The sequence below is a fragment of the Oryctolagus cuniculus genome, chromosome 13 (genome assembly GCF_051225735.1).
Source record: "Oryctolagus cuniculus isolate XC-2025 breed Fujian yellow rabbit chromosome 13, ASM5122573v1, whole genome shotgun sequence".
Lineage (NCBI taxonomy): Eukaryota > Metazoa > Chordata > Mammalia > Lagomorpha > Leporidae > Oryctolagus > Oryctolagus cuniculus.
Window position 1 is genome coordinate 80939759 of NC_142879.1, and position 13421 is coordinate 80953179.

Below are 13421 nucleotides of genomic sequence, written 5' to 3' on the forward strand. Positions count from 1 at the left end.
TTGACATCAAACCTAACCTGCTGAGTCATGGCACCAGGCCAGCTGAGTCATGCTTCTACCCCTAAATATAACCCAAGGTTGCAAGGAAGGAAGGAGGGGCCCCTTGCACCTGCTGGGACTGGATGGAGGTCCTGAGGACCCCATGCACCTGCTGGAAACCAGGATGGAGCCCCTGGGGACCCAAATTGAGCTCTGGAGACCCAGATGGAGCACTGGAGAACCAGATGGAGCCATGGAAAACCAGATGAGGCTCCTAGAGACTGTATGGATCCCTGTGCACCTGCTAGAGACCCGGATGGAGCCCTAGAGACCTGGATGGAGGCCCCGGTGCCTGGATGGAGGACCTGGGGACCTGGCTGGAGGCCTGGAGACCCAGATGGAGACCAGATCTGTATGAAGGCCCTAGAGACTGAATGGAGCCCTGGGGACCCAGATGGGGCAATGTATACCTGCTAGAGACCAGGATGGAGTTGCTGGGGACCACCCTATCTCTCAGGACCCCTTGACAGGGCTCAGGTCTCTAAAGAGAACATGTGGGGACCAGGTAGGTGGTAATGATGAGTCAGCAGAAATTTCATGATGACTCAGAAGGTATGGTAATGATGACCCAGCAGAAATTTCATGATGACTCAGCATAAATGGATGGTGCTGACTCTGGAGTGAGGAAATGGATGCACAGGAGGAAGTGGTGGCCCTTTGTGAACTTCTGGCTGTGGGAGACCCTGAGGAAGTGTGCTCCCAGCACTGAAGGATGCAGGATCTCTGTACTTGTGAACTCCAGATAGCTGGGTCTGGGGAGAGTGCAGGGGTGACCTGTGCAGGCCCTGCTGCAGCCACCCTGGGACCTTGAGGCCAACCCATGGGTGCCACAGGGCCCCTCAGGGTCTCTCCCAGCCAGTGCTGTGCCAATCCTCCCTTCTTATCGCTGGCTCTCAACTGATTCTGGGATTTTTCCAACCCGGAGGTGGGGGCACCAGACCAGAGGTCAGGGAATGGTGGGGGGTGAGGGCCACCAGGTACCCCGTGCACCCTGTGGGAGCCAACCCACGACCCCACCACATGGCTGTGGAGGAAGGCTGGCTGCAGGGTTTCTGGAGGCCCCAGGGCTGGGAGTGAACCCTAGTACACACGCCTGCTGGAGGGCACAGAGAATGCAGCTACTCCCCCTCAGTGTGCCTGCCAAGGGTGGAAGCAGATGCTGAGCTAGTCTTAGAGCACTGCTCTCTCCAGTCCTGTTATCCATGGGTTCTCAGTCTGGGAAGACAGGTTTCAAAGTGTTTTCAGAAGACTTGGCATCCTAAGAACTGCTGGAAACTCACAGTCAGCAGTCAGTGTCATTCTAGAGCAAAGGTGCATTCGATGTGAATAACCAGGTTTGTGTTTTGAGTCTGCAATCCTTTCAGTCTATATGTTAGGTCCCTATGTTGTTACCTGTTTCCAAGTGATTGCAAGACATTGCTGTGAAAATTAAAAAAAAAAAAAAGAAGTGATAGGAAATAAATTGAGATATTAAATTTTGTGTTTTTTATTTTTATTTTTTGGCAAAGTTAGACAGTGAGAGAGAGACAGAAAAATCTTCCTTCTATTGGTTCACCCCCCAAATGGCTGCTACAGCCAGTGTGCAGCACTGATCCAAATCCAGCTGCCAGATACCTCCTCATGGTCTCTCATATGGGTGCAGGGCCCAGGCAGTTCGGCCATCTTCCACTGCCTTCCCAGGCCACAGCAGAGAGCTGGACTGCAAGAGGAGCAGCCAGGACTAGAACCCGGTGCCCATATAAGATGCTGGCACTACATGTGGAGGATTAACCAAGTGAGCCACGGCACTGGCCCCAATTTTGTGTTTTTCCACACCCCCTGGTCCCTCAGTCTTCCAGAGGCAGTCACAGATTTTGTTATGATTATCTGTACTTCTTACTTCTAAAGTAGGCTTTACAGACACATATTAGCCTCAGAGACAAGGAGTCTGTCACGTGGCATCTTTAAATGGTGGTTGCTCAAAGGGAGGCTTTATCATGACAAACAGACAGTGGAGAAGTAAAATTCTGATGCCTGAATGGCCTCCCTAGACACAGTCTTATTCCATGTGCCTTCATAAGTCTCCATCCCCTGTGTCTCCAGCACCTCTTTTTAAAAAAGATTTATTTGAAAATTACATAGAGGGCCAGTGCCATGGCTCACTAGGCTAATCCTCTGGCTGTGGCACTGGCACTCTAGGTTCTAGTCCTGGTTGCTCCACTTCCAGTCCATTTCTCTGCTGTGGCCCGGGAAGGCAGTGGAGGATGGCTCAACTTACTTGGACCCTGCACCCGCATGGAGACCAGGAGGGAACACCTGGCTCCTGGCTTTGGATTGCCACTATGCACTGGCCGTGGCAACCATTTGGGGTGTGAATCAATGGAAGGAAGATCTTTATCTCTCTGTCGCTGCCTAACTCTGTCCAAAAAAACCCCATGAAATTTAATATCTCAAGTTATTTCCTTATCACATAGAGGGAGAGACAGAGGCATAGAGAGACAGAAAGGGCTTCCATCTTCTGGCTCACTCCCCAATTGGTTGCAATGGCCAGGGTTGGGCCCATCTGAAGCCAGGAGTCAGGCCTTTGGAGCTTCTTCTGGGTCTCCTACGTGGGTGGCAGAGGACAAAACAGTAAGGCCATCTTCCACTGCTTTCCCAGGTCTTTGGCAGGGAGCTGGATCTGAACGGGAACAGCCAGCATACAAATCAGCACCCATATGGAATGCCAACATTATAGGTAGTGGTGTAACCCACTGCACCACAATGCCAGACCCTCCATCACATCTTTCCTTGAGTGTCCATCTGTGCCTGCATCCCAAGCCAGCTGTCAGGTCCTCCAGCCCCTCTGCATGAAGCCGTGATCTCCCATCAGTTATCTGCATCTCTACTCCGGAGTATTATCCTGCTACCCTGGAGTGACTTCATAGCCTGAGCCTTCAGCTCATGGCAGCCTTCAGATACCTCTCTGCCCTTTGCTTGAAGTCATTGTCTTCCTTGGGCTTCTAGATCCCCTATGACTTCAGCCTCGGCTTTTTTCTTGTGTCCCCATGCTAAATGCCTGCACCCTAAACATCTCATGTGTCTTCATCTCCTGTTCTCTTCCCAGGGTCTCCATGCACTTTGAAGGTTTGGTTATGTGGTTAACTGTTGAGGAACAATGTGGTTTCCTATGAGATTTAGCCATTGTGAATAAAGCTACTATATATATTTTCATGTCAGCTTTTATCAAGGCATACGTTTTCACACCAGCTCTGTAAATATATTAGAACATGTATGATGTATGACACGGTGTTGGATTCCTAATAACATGCCAAGATGTCTGATAAAGCATCTACCCCATGATGCATTCTCACCAGGAATGAATGAGATGTCCTGCTACTCTATCTTTGAAAGCATTTTTAATGTGTGTTTTTAAGTGTAACCATCCTGATACACAGTGTATCCATCTTGTTGCTGTCTAAATGTGCTCTTCCTTTATGTACAGTACATTTCTTTTTCTCAGAATTCTCTAATATTCAGATTGGTTTATATGCTTTTTTATTTATTTGACAGATAGAGTTAGACAGTGAGAAAGAAAGAGAGAGACAGAGAGAAAGGTCTTCCTTCCATTGGTGCATCCTCCAATGGCCACTATGGCTGGAACTATGCTGATCCGAAGCCAGGAGCCAGGTGCTTCCTCCTGGTCTCTGATGTGGGTGCAGAGCCCAAGCACTTGGGCCATCCTCCACTGCACTCCCAGGCCACAACAGAGAGCTGGACTGGAAGAGGAGCAACTGGGACTAGAACCCTGTGCCCATATGGGATGCCAGCACTACAAGTGGAGGATTAACCAAATGAGCCATGGTGCCAGCCCCGTATATGTTTATTTTATTATGCATTTTACGTGTGTCTCTATGTATTCTGGCAGTATTTAAATTTGAAGGCATTTATTTTCCTGTTACTGAGTTCTCCAAGTTTTTGTTAAATTTGCATACAATTCCTTCAAGTGTGTATTTTTCTTTTTTATACGATTAATTTATTTATTTGAAAGGAACAGTTACAAAGAGGGAGACACATAGTGAGACAGAGAGACAGATCTTTCATCACTGGTTCACTCTAAAAATGACCACAATGGCTGGTCTGTGCCAGACTGAAGCCAGAAGCCTGGAACTCCATCTGGGTCTCCCATGTGGATGACAGGGGCCCAAGCACTTGGGTCACCTTATGCTGCTTCCCCAGACACATTAGCAGGGAGCTGGATGGGATGTGGAGTTGAACTAGTGCTCATATGGGATGCCAGTGTCACAGAGCATGGCTTAACCTGCTGTGTGACAATACCAGCCACTGTTTTGCCTTTGATAATAGGCATTCTAACTGGAGTAACTTGGTGTCTAATTGTGGTTTTGATTTGTATTTGTATTTCCCTGTTAATTAGTGATGCTGAACATTTTTTATTTTTTTTTTATTTTTTTTTATTTATTTTTTTTTTTGACAGGCAGAGTGGACAGTGAGAGAGAGAGACAGAGAGAAAGGTCTTCCTTTTGCCGTTGGTTCACCCTCCAATGGCCGCCGCGGCCAGCGCGCTGCGGCTGGCGCACCGCGCTGATCCGATGGCAGGAGCCAGGAGCCAGGTGCTTTTCCTGGTCTCCCATGGGGTGCAGGGCCCAAGCACCTGGGCCATCCTCCACTGCACTCCCTGGCCACAGCAGAGGGCTGGCCTGGAAGAGGGGCAACCGGGACAGAATCCGGCGCCCCGACCGGGACTAGAACCCGGTGTGCCGGCGCCGCTAGGCGGAGGATTAGCCTAGTGAGCCGCGGCGCCGGCCAGTGATGCTGAACATTTTTCATGTACTTCTTGGCCATTTGTATGCCTTTCTTTGACAAATGAGCATTTAGATCTAATGTCAATTTTAAAATCTGTTCATTTTTCATTGAGTTTTTAAAATGTCTTAAAGGGTGTATACACCTTAATAGGTGTATATTTTCTAAATATTTTCTCCAATTTCATATTGTCTCTTTGTTATGTTGATTATTTTGTTTGCTTTGCAGAAGTTTTTTAATTTGGTAAAATTCCAGGGCCAGTGCCGTGGCTCACTTGCTGCAGTGCCGGCATTCCATATGGGCACTGGGTTCTAGTCCCAGTTGCTCCTCTTCCAGTCCAGCTCTCTGCTGCATCCCAGAATGGCAGTGGAGGATGGCCCAAGTGCTTGGGCCCTGCACCCATATGGGAGACCACAAGGAAGCACCTTGCTCCTGGCTTTGCTCCTGGCACGGCGCCAGCCATAGTGGCCATTTGGGGAGTGAACCAATGGAAGGAAGACCTTTCTCTTTGTCTCTGTCTCTCACTGTCTATAACTCTACCTGTTAAATAAATAAAAAAGTCCATTTGACTATTTTTGCTTTTTTCTTCTAGTGCTTTGTTGTCATATCCTTCAAATACTTACTCAATCCAATGTCCTGAAGCATTTTTTTCCTAGTACTTTCAGATCTTACATTTAAGTCTTTAAATAATTTTGAATTGAGTGTAAAATTATTTATTTGAGAGCAGATAAACAAAAAGAGAGAGCTCTCATATTGATTGACTCCACAAATGCCCACAAAGGACAGGACTGGGCCAAACAGAAGCCAATAGTGTGGAATTCAACCCAGCTTTCCTGCATGTACTTGAGTTATCCCTACTCCCTCCCAGTATCTGCATTAGCAGGAAACTGGAGTCAGGAGTCAGAGCTGGGTATCTACTAGGTACTTTGATATGAGACACTAGCATCTTAACTGACATCTTAATGCCTAGGGTAAATGAACACCTTTGAGTTCAGTTTTGTATATGATGAGAGATAAAGTTTAAATCTTCTATGTGTGAATATTCAATATTCAAAGCACCATTCGTTGAAAAGACTGTCCTTTCTGCAGTGAATATTCTTAGCATTTCTGCTGAAGATCAGCTCGTAGGAGATGTTTACCTTTAGGCTCTCCAAAATTTTTTATTAATATAAAGAGAACAGATATCATGTATTTTATAAATACAATGCTAAGAAGATATCCATAGTCCCCTCACTCCCTCCATCAATCACCACTCACCTTTCCTTTTTCTCTATAATTTTTGCAAAAACATAAATTCAAAAAAACATGATTTCACAATTTTCTTTTGAACCTTGGGTTTAGTGCACCACTAACCATACTATTCAACATATAAAAAAAAATCCAAAACCACAGTTTGACTAGAGTATCCACAAGGGCTTAAAACAATAATCAAATCATAAATCCATTTCATTCTTATTTATTCTTGTATCCTATATTAATCAGAACTTATCAGGGAAGAAATGACATTTATCTTTCTTGAATTGCTCATTTCAATAAGCATAATGGTTTGCAGTTGCATTCATGTATTGCAAAGACAGGGTTTCATTCTTTTTTATGACTGAGCAGTATTCCATACTACTCATTTTCTTTTTCCAGACATCAGTTAATGGGAATCTGATTTGATTGCTTATCTTAATTATTGCCAATTGAGGTGCAGTAAACATGGGGGTTATAAATAACTCTTCCAAAGCCTGATTTCATCTTGTTTGGGTAAATTCCCATGGGTGGGATTGCTGGGTCATATAGTAGATCTATTTTCAGATTTCTGAGGAATATCCTTACTGTCTTCCATAATGGTTGTACTACTTTACATTCCTATGAACAGCGTATAAGTGTGCCTTTTCTCCAACATCCTTACCAGCATTTATTATTTTTTTCATTTTTGGATGATAGACATTCTAACTGGGATGAGATGAAACTTTATGGTGTTTTTGCATTTCCCTGATGGTTAGTGATGTTGAGTATCTTTTCATGTGTCTGTAGGCCATTTGTATTGATTGCATCCTTTGAAAATTTTCTGTGCATGTCCTTTGCCCATTTCTTAACTGCATTATTTTATTGAAGTTGAGTCTCTTAAGATCTTTATGAACATCAGATTGTTGTACCTGAGTGAGTGCAAACAAAAGAGCTCCACAGATTGATAAAATTTGGTGGTCCTTTATTGCGGGTGGTGGAGAGTGGGCTCATGCCCTAAAGAACTCTCGACCCTGAAGCCCAAAGCAACAGGGTTTACAAAGGCAAAAACCACAAAATCGGGAGGGGAATTCATGGTTGCTAGGAATAGGGGGGAATACATGGTTACTGGTTACTGGTTACTGACCTAAAACCTATGTGAAACTAGTATCAATTATAATCTACTATCAATAAGCTAGTATCAATAAGCTAGTATCAATTATAATATTGACAATACCAGTTACAATCTTAACAATTCCAATTATAATCTTGACATTAATCCAGGTATTGGTTTTAATCATACGTAGGACTTAGACAAATTACATTTTTTATCATTAACCCAGGTGTAGTCTATCCACTTCCAAGCTTGAGCGATCATGCTAGGGGGTTTCTGTGCTCTGCCAAGTGAGATGTAGTAGACTGCTATTATTCAACTGTTTTAGATCATAGTCTCAGACCAGAGTCTCATGGTGTGGGGGGGGCACCTTCCCAGAATGGAGTCTCAAGTGCTCCAAAATGGAGTCCTTACTGTCAAGGTGTTACTTCAAGATATTAACCCTTTATCAGTTATATAGTTTGCAAATATTTTCTACCACTCTTCACTTTGCTTAGTGTTTCCTTTGCAGCACAAATCTTCTAAGCTTGATGTAATCCCTTTTGTCTCTTTCTGCTTTCATTGCCTGTGCTTCTGTGGTCTTTACAAAGAAGTCTTTCCTATGATAATATCTTGCAGTTTTCCCAATATTTTCCTCTAGTAATTTGTTGATATCAGGCCATAGATTTAGAGTCATGATCAGTTGTGAGTTGATTTTTGTATGGGTGTAAGTACAGGTTTTGTTTCATATGTCTGCATGTTGAGATCCAATTTTCCCAACACTATTTGTTGAAGAGACTGTCCTTTCTCCAGGGATTGATTTTAGCTCATTTGTCAAAGACTAGTTGGTTGTAGCTGCATGGATTAATTTTTTTGGTTTATATTTTGTTTCATTGGTATACATGTCTTTTTCTGTTCCAGTCCCAGGCTGTTTTGTTTGTAACTGCCCTGTAGTATGTCTTGAAATCTGGTCTTCTGATACTTCCAACTTTTTCTTGTTTAATGTTGCTTTAGTTATTTGGGGGTCTCTTGTGTTTCTACACAAATTTAAGCATTCTTTTTTTCTAGATCTTAGAAGAATGTTCTTGGAGTTTTGATTGGGGTCTCATTGAATCTATAAATCGCTTTGGGTAGTATGAACATTTTGATGATATTATTTTTTCCAGTGCACAAACATGAAATATTTTTCCATTTTTGTGTGTGTTCTTCTATTTCTTCCTTTAATATTTTGTAATTTTCATTGTGAAGATCTTTCAAATTCTTAGTTAAATTTATTCCAAGGTATTTAATTTTTTAGTAGGTATTATGGTTGGTATTATACTTACAAGTTCTCAGCCTGAATTCATCAAATACAAATATATTTAGCTTATCCAATTCCCAAAGGATTCAAAGTTCACTTTTTTGGTACATTATAAAAATTGTATAAGGAGTTGTTAATTATCCATCCCAGATAATAATTCCTGTCAGATCCTTCATAGAAAGATACAATTATAAATGTGGATGTTAGTTATAAGTGTAGGTGTTGCTGAATCTGCCATAGTTTACTGTGGTATTTTTGGTTAAATTTTAAGTCATTCCTGATTACAAACTGATGAGTATCATAACATTTGTGGCAGTGAAGTGTGCTCATAACTTACATTCCTACTTTCTCTGAATTCTGAATGGTTCAAGCTGGACATGGAAAGAAGTCAAAATGTAAGCTTTCTAGCCCACAGAGTTGTTGGTCTTGGTGCTTAGCAACAAAAATTCCTTTCCATTGCCCTAGTACATTACATTGCATCCTTACCTAGTCACTTACAGAGCACAGGTTTTTTGCTAAATTTACAGTATAAAAAAGGGCAGACAAGAACCCATGTTCTCATAGGCATCCTAGAAAAGTGCTAAATAAAGAAAAAGGGGGGTGGTAGCTCATTGCCTCTTTCATCTCTCCATTCATGCAAGTCATTCATAAATCCCACATAGAGGAACAAGTGAGCAGGGGTCAGGAGCAGTGCTCTAATGTTTAGGCATTTTACTTTGTGGAGGGGGTTGTATCCTTGTCAGCCTACATTCAAAAAAGATACTCTGTCCCAGGAAAACAAGAAGACTAGGAAAGTCAGCATACCCAAATTGTTTCTTTTAATTTTAAAGACTCTCTTGTGTCCAACTGTGGTCACTATGCTAAAAGGAATATTTCGAAGACTGTGAACATTTTGAATGTTGAGCAAGGAGTTGCTCTCCTATGACATGGGTGAATCTATTGTAAGAACAATATGCATGAGTACATTCTTATAGAATATTTCTGCAGTGGTTTTTGAGTTCTTACAGATTTGAGTTTTATAAAATGATGCCAAATCATTATATTTACTTGTTTACTCAAGAGACACAAATATTTTTCTTTAAAGTGAAGAAACAAATTGTAAATGTTGAGAAGCAATTAATTTTGGGATGTGGTAATTTGCAATAACCAGTAAGGATGGCTAATATATATATATATATGTACAAATTTAAAATGCAAACCAAGAAGTGAAAAATGTTTTTGTTACTTTAAAAATGAACGTTATAAATTCTCTCCTTAAACTATATTTCACTGGGTACGTGGCTCACAAGGCTAATCCTCCGCCTGCAGTGCTGGCACCCCAGGTTCTAGTCCCGGTTGCTCCTCTTCCAGTCCATCTCTCTGCTGTGGCCCAGGAGAGCAATGGAGGATGGCCCAAGTGCTTGGGCCCTGCACCCACATGGGAGATCAGGAGGCCATGGTGGCCATTTGGTGGGTGAACCAATGGAAGGAAGACCTTTCTCTCTGTCTCTCTCACTGTCTAACTCTGCCTGGCAAAAAATAAATAAATAAATAAATTTTGCCTTGTACACTCTCAGTTCTTATTCTGAAGATGTTAAAGTGTATCACATTTTTATTGAGAAGCAAAGAAAAATGTTCCATTTTAGAATATTAAAAACATACAATTTAAATTTTGCTGAACAGCTTGTAATAGTTGAATTTGTATTTTTAGGCATAAATATGTTTTCTTCTTGATGTATTATGACAGATATATTATTTTCATGGTAGTGGAATGTATGAGGTAAATGATCCAACAGATTTGTTTTCATTAGATCAAACTTTCCATGGGGTACCTAAACTTGGAATGAGTTTGATATCACAACACTATTTACATTCTCTGTAAGAAAAATAAAGGACATTTGTCCCTAGATTTCAAATCACAGAATGAGATAGTCCAATTTATTTTTGGTTCTCAGTGAGGTATTGCTCTGTTTTATAACACCATGCTTTCATGAAAAATAGATTTTTATTCAAAAGTTCACATTTGTACCACATTTTTTTTTCTGTAGGTCTAAAATTTTTCTAAAGGTCAATCTTTCTATAAAAAAGTTCATATGTGTTGCCTGATGTAATCAATTTCTTTTTTTCTAGATTTATTTTTATTTATTTGAAAGACAGAGTTATATAGAGAGGTAGAGACAGAGAGAAAAGTCTTCAATCTGCTGGTTCTCTTCCCAATTGGCTGCAAAAGCCGGAGCTGAGCTGATCTGAAGCCCAGAGCCAGGAGCTTTTCTCAGGTCTCCCACACGGGTGCAGGGGCCCAAGGACTTGAGCCATCCTCTGATGCTTTCCCAGGTGCATTAGCAAGGAGCCAGATCAGAAGTGGAGCAACTGGAACTCAAACCAGCACCCATATGGGATGCTGGCACCCTAGGTTGGGGTTTTAACATGCTGTGCCCTGTAATCAATTTCTAAAGTGTATACACTGACAAGAAGAATTACACAAAGTACACTCATCTAACAAGGCATATCTTTGCTAAATTTAAAGACAATGGCTTTACCTGCTACACGTAATGCTAGCCTCAAGTATTTGCTTTGGAGCAATACTCCTCTGCAGTTTTCATAGGTTTTATCAGAAAGTATCATTTGATAGTAAATCCTTTTAGTGAATATATGAAATAGATCAAACATTGAATTTGTGAAAAAAAAAATGGCTGCCATTCAGATCATGCCAAGTCTAAGGCTTTGCCACTTCATGATTATATATCCTTGGGCAAACCAGTTACTTACCTCTTCATGCCTCAGTTGCATTTTCTTTAAAGTTAAAATAACAGGAGCTACCTCCATTTTTCTGGAAACATAAAATTCAGGAAACATCACCTGGTATAAAATAAATGTTAGCAATTATTATTATTATCTATTCACATTTTCCTAAATAAAGGTATTTAAATATCTGTGCCTTTATGCTTAATGTTGTAGTGTACACATTTAGATACAACTCAAAATTTATTTGAAATTATATACATTCAAGTTTTGTAAAACTTCATATTTTGCTTGACATGGTAACTCAAACTAGATTCAATTCCTTTTAATTTGATGAGTGAGCCATTTCTTATCTAATTCCCTGGATAATGTAACTTATTCACTCATTTGTGCTTTGTGATGATACCTGCCTCTTTGTCAAAACAGTAACTAAACTGCATCATTTTTGGTCAAAAATAAATCAATAGAGTAAATTGGTATTTAAAGAAAGGGACCATTCTTTGGCAGTAATCTTAAACTAGCACATTGATGCACTTTGGTAAATGCATTGGAGACTTGCTGATTGTGTATGTACATTTGTGAATGTATGTATGGTACATGGGTGTGTGTGTGTGTGTGTGTGTGTGCTCAATTTAAAGCTACAATAAAATTGTAGCATTATCCAAAGAAATAATTCTAGAAAATCATAGTTTGCAATGATTTTTGCTCTTTGGAGATTATGATGTTTAGATGATGCCTAAAGTTTCTGTGAATTTTTTTCAGAATTCTAGTAATATACAACACTGAAATTCATAAAGAAGGGGAAAATAGTTGGGTTCAAAGATATCATTAGACTACAGAACCAATCAGCCATAATTCAGGCCTCCAAATTAAACTACTTGTATGAGAAAATTTAAGTAGTTGTATTGATGTCACATATTGTTTGCAAACAAATGTATCTTTTTAAAAATTATTTATCTATTTACTTATTTATTTGAAAGCCAGAGTTACTCAGAGAGAGAAGAGGCAGAAAGGAGAGAGATAGGTCTTCCATCTGCTGGTTCACTCCCCAATTGGCTGCAATGACTGGAGCTGCACCGACCCAAAGCCAGGAGCCAGAAGCATCTTCTGGGTCCCCCATGCGAGTTCTGGGGCTCATGGACTTGGACCATCTTCCAGTGCTTTCCCAGGCCTTAGCAGAGAGGTGGCCCAGAAATGGAGCAGCTGGGACTCAAACTGGCATCCATTTGGGATGCTAGCACTGCCAGGCTGCAGCTTTACCCGCTATGCCACAGTGCCAACCCCAAATGTATATTAACATTACTGTATTTGGTAAATACATAACATTAGTGTTGAAAGAATAAATAATTATAAACCTCAGTGAAGGCAATTTGTCATTAGGTAACAAAACCATGCAACGCATTCAATTGATTTCTAGTCTAGATATTTTTTTCATAAAGAAATTTTAAACAAAATTATATTGATGCCAAAATATTCACAATAGAATGATTCCCTGAAGTGCAAACATATGGTAATCATTTACATTGGATGATTGCTTGATAAAATACATCGATAAATTTCATGTAGTCTATCATTTAATAAATCCTTTAAATTAATTGAATTAGTTTGAGGATATGCTTTGAAGAGTGTCTATAAAAAGTGTAGGGCAATAATTTATACTGACAATCATAACTTCCCCCCCCCCACCCATAACCCTCCTATTTCCTGCTCCCTCTCACATCCCAGAATATTACAAAATTGTATGAAGGACATTTGTACAGTAAACAAATATACTGATTTCTAATGCAATATTTGAATACTTGAAGCAGGAAGGCTAAGTACTTCTTTGCCAAAATAACATGTTTTCTCCAGTGTAAAACCCATTTACCATCCCAATACACAAAGAGATCTGGGGCAAGAAGGAAAAAAGAAGTCCACACATGCAGAAATTTTAAGCAAAACAAAATAGAGAATGTATTTAGTTTCATGAAAATCACACAAGAATTAATAGTATTCCACCCATTTCCAACAAATATTTTTACTTTAATGAATGAATGAATTTTCAGTTACATAGCAGAAAGCTTCTACCCTCTCCCATAAAACTGAAAGAGAAATTTTTTAAAAGTGAAAACTGATGAAAGAATTCTGCAATACATGTTAATGTTAAGTAGCCCAGCAGAGTTTATTTAGAAATACAAACACAAACACAGAAAATAAATACAATAAAATCTTACTGAATAGGTCAGTAATAGTTCAGGATCCAATATAGTATGCAAAAGATTCTGGATTTCCCAGTCA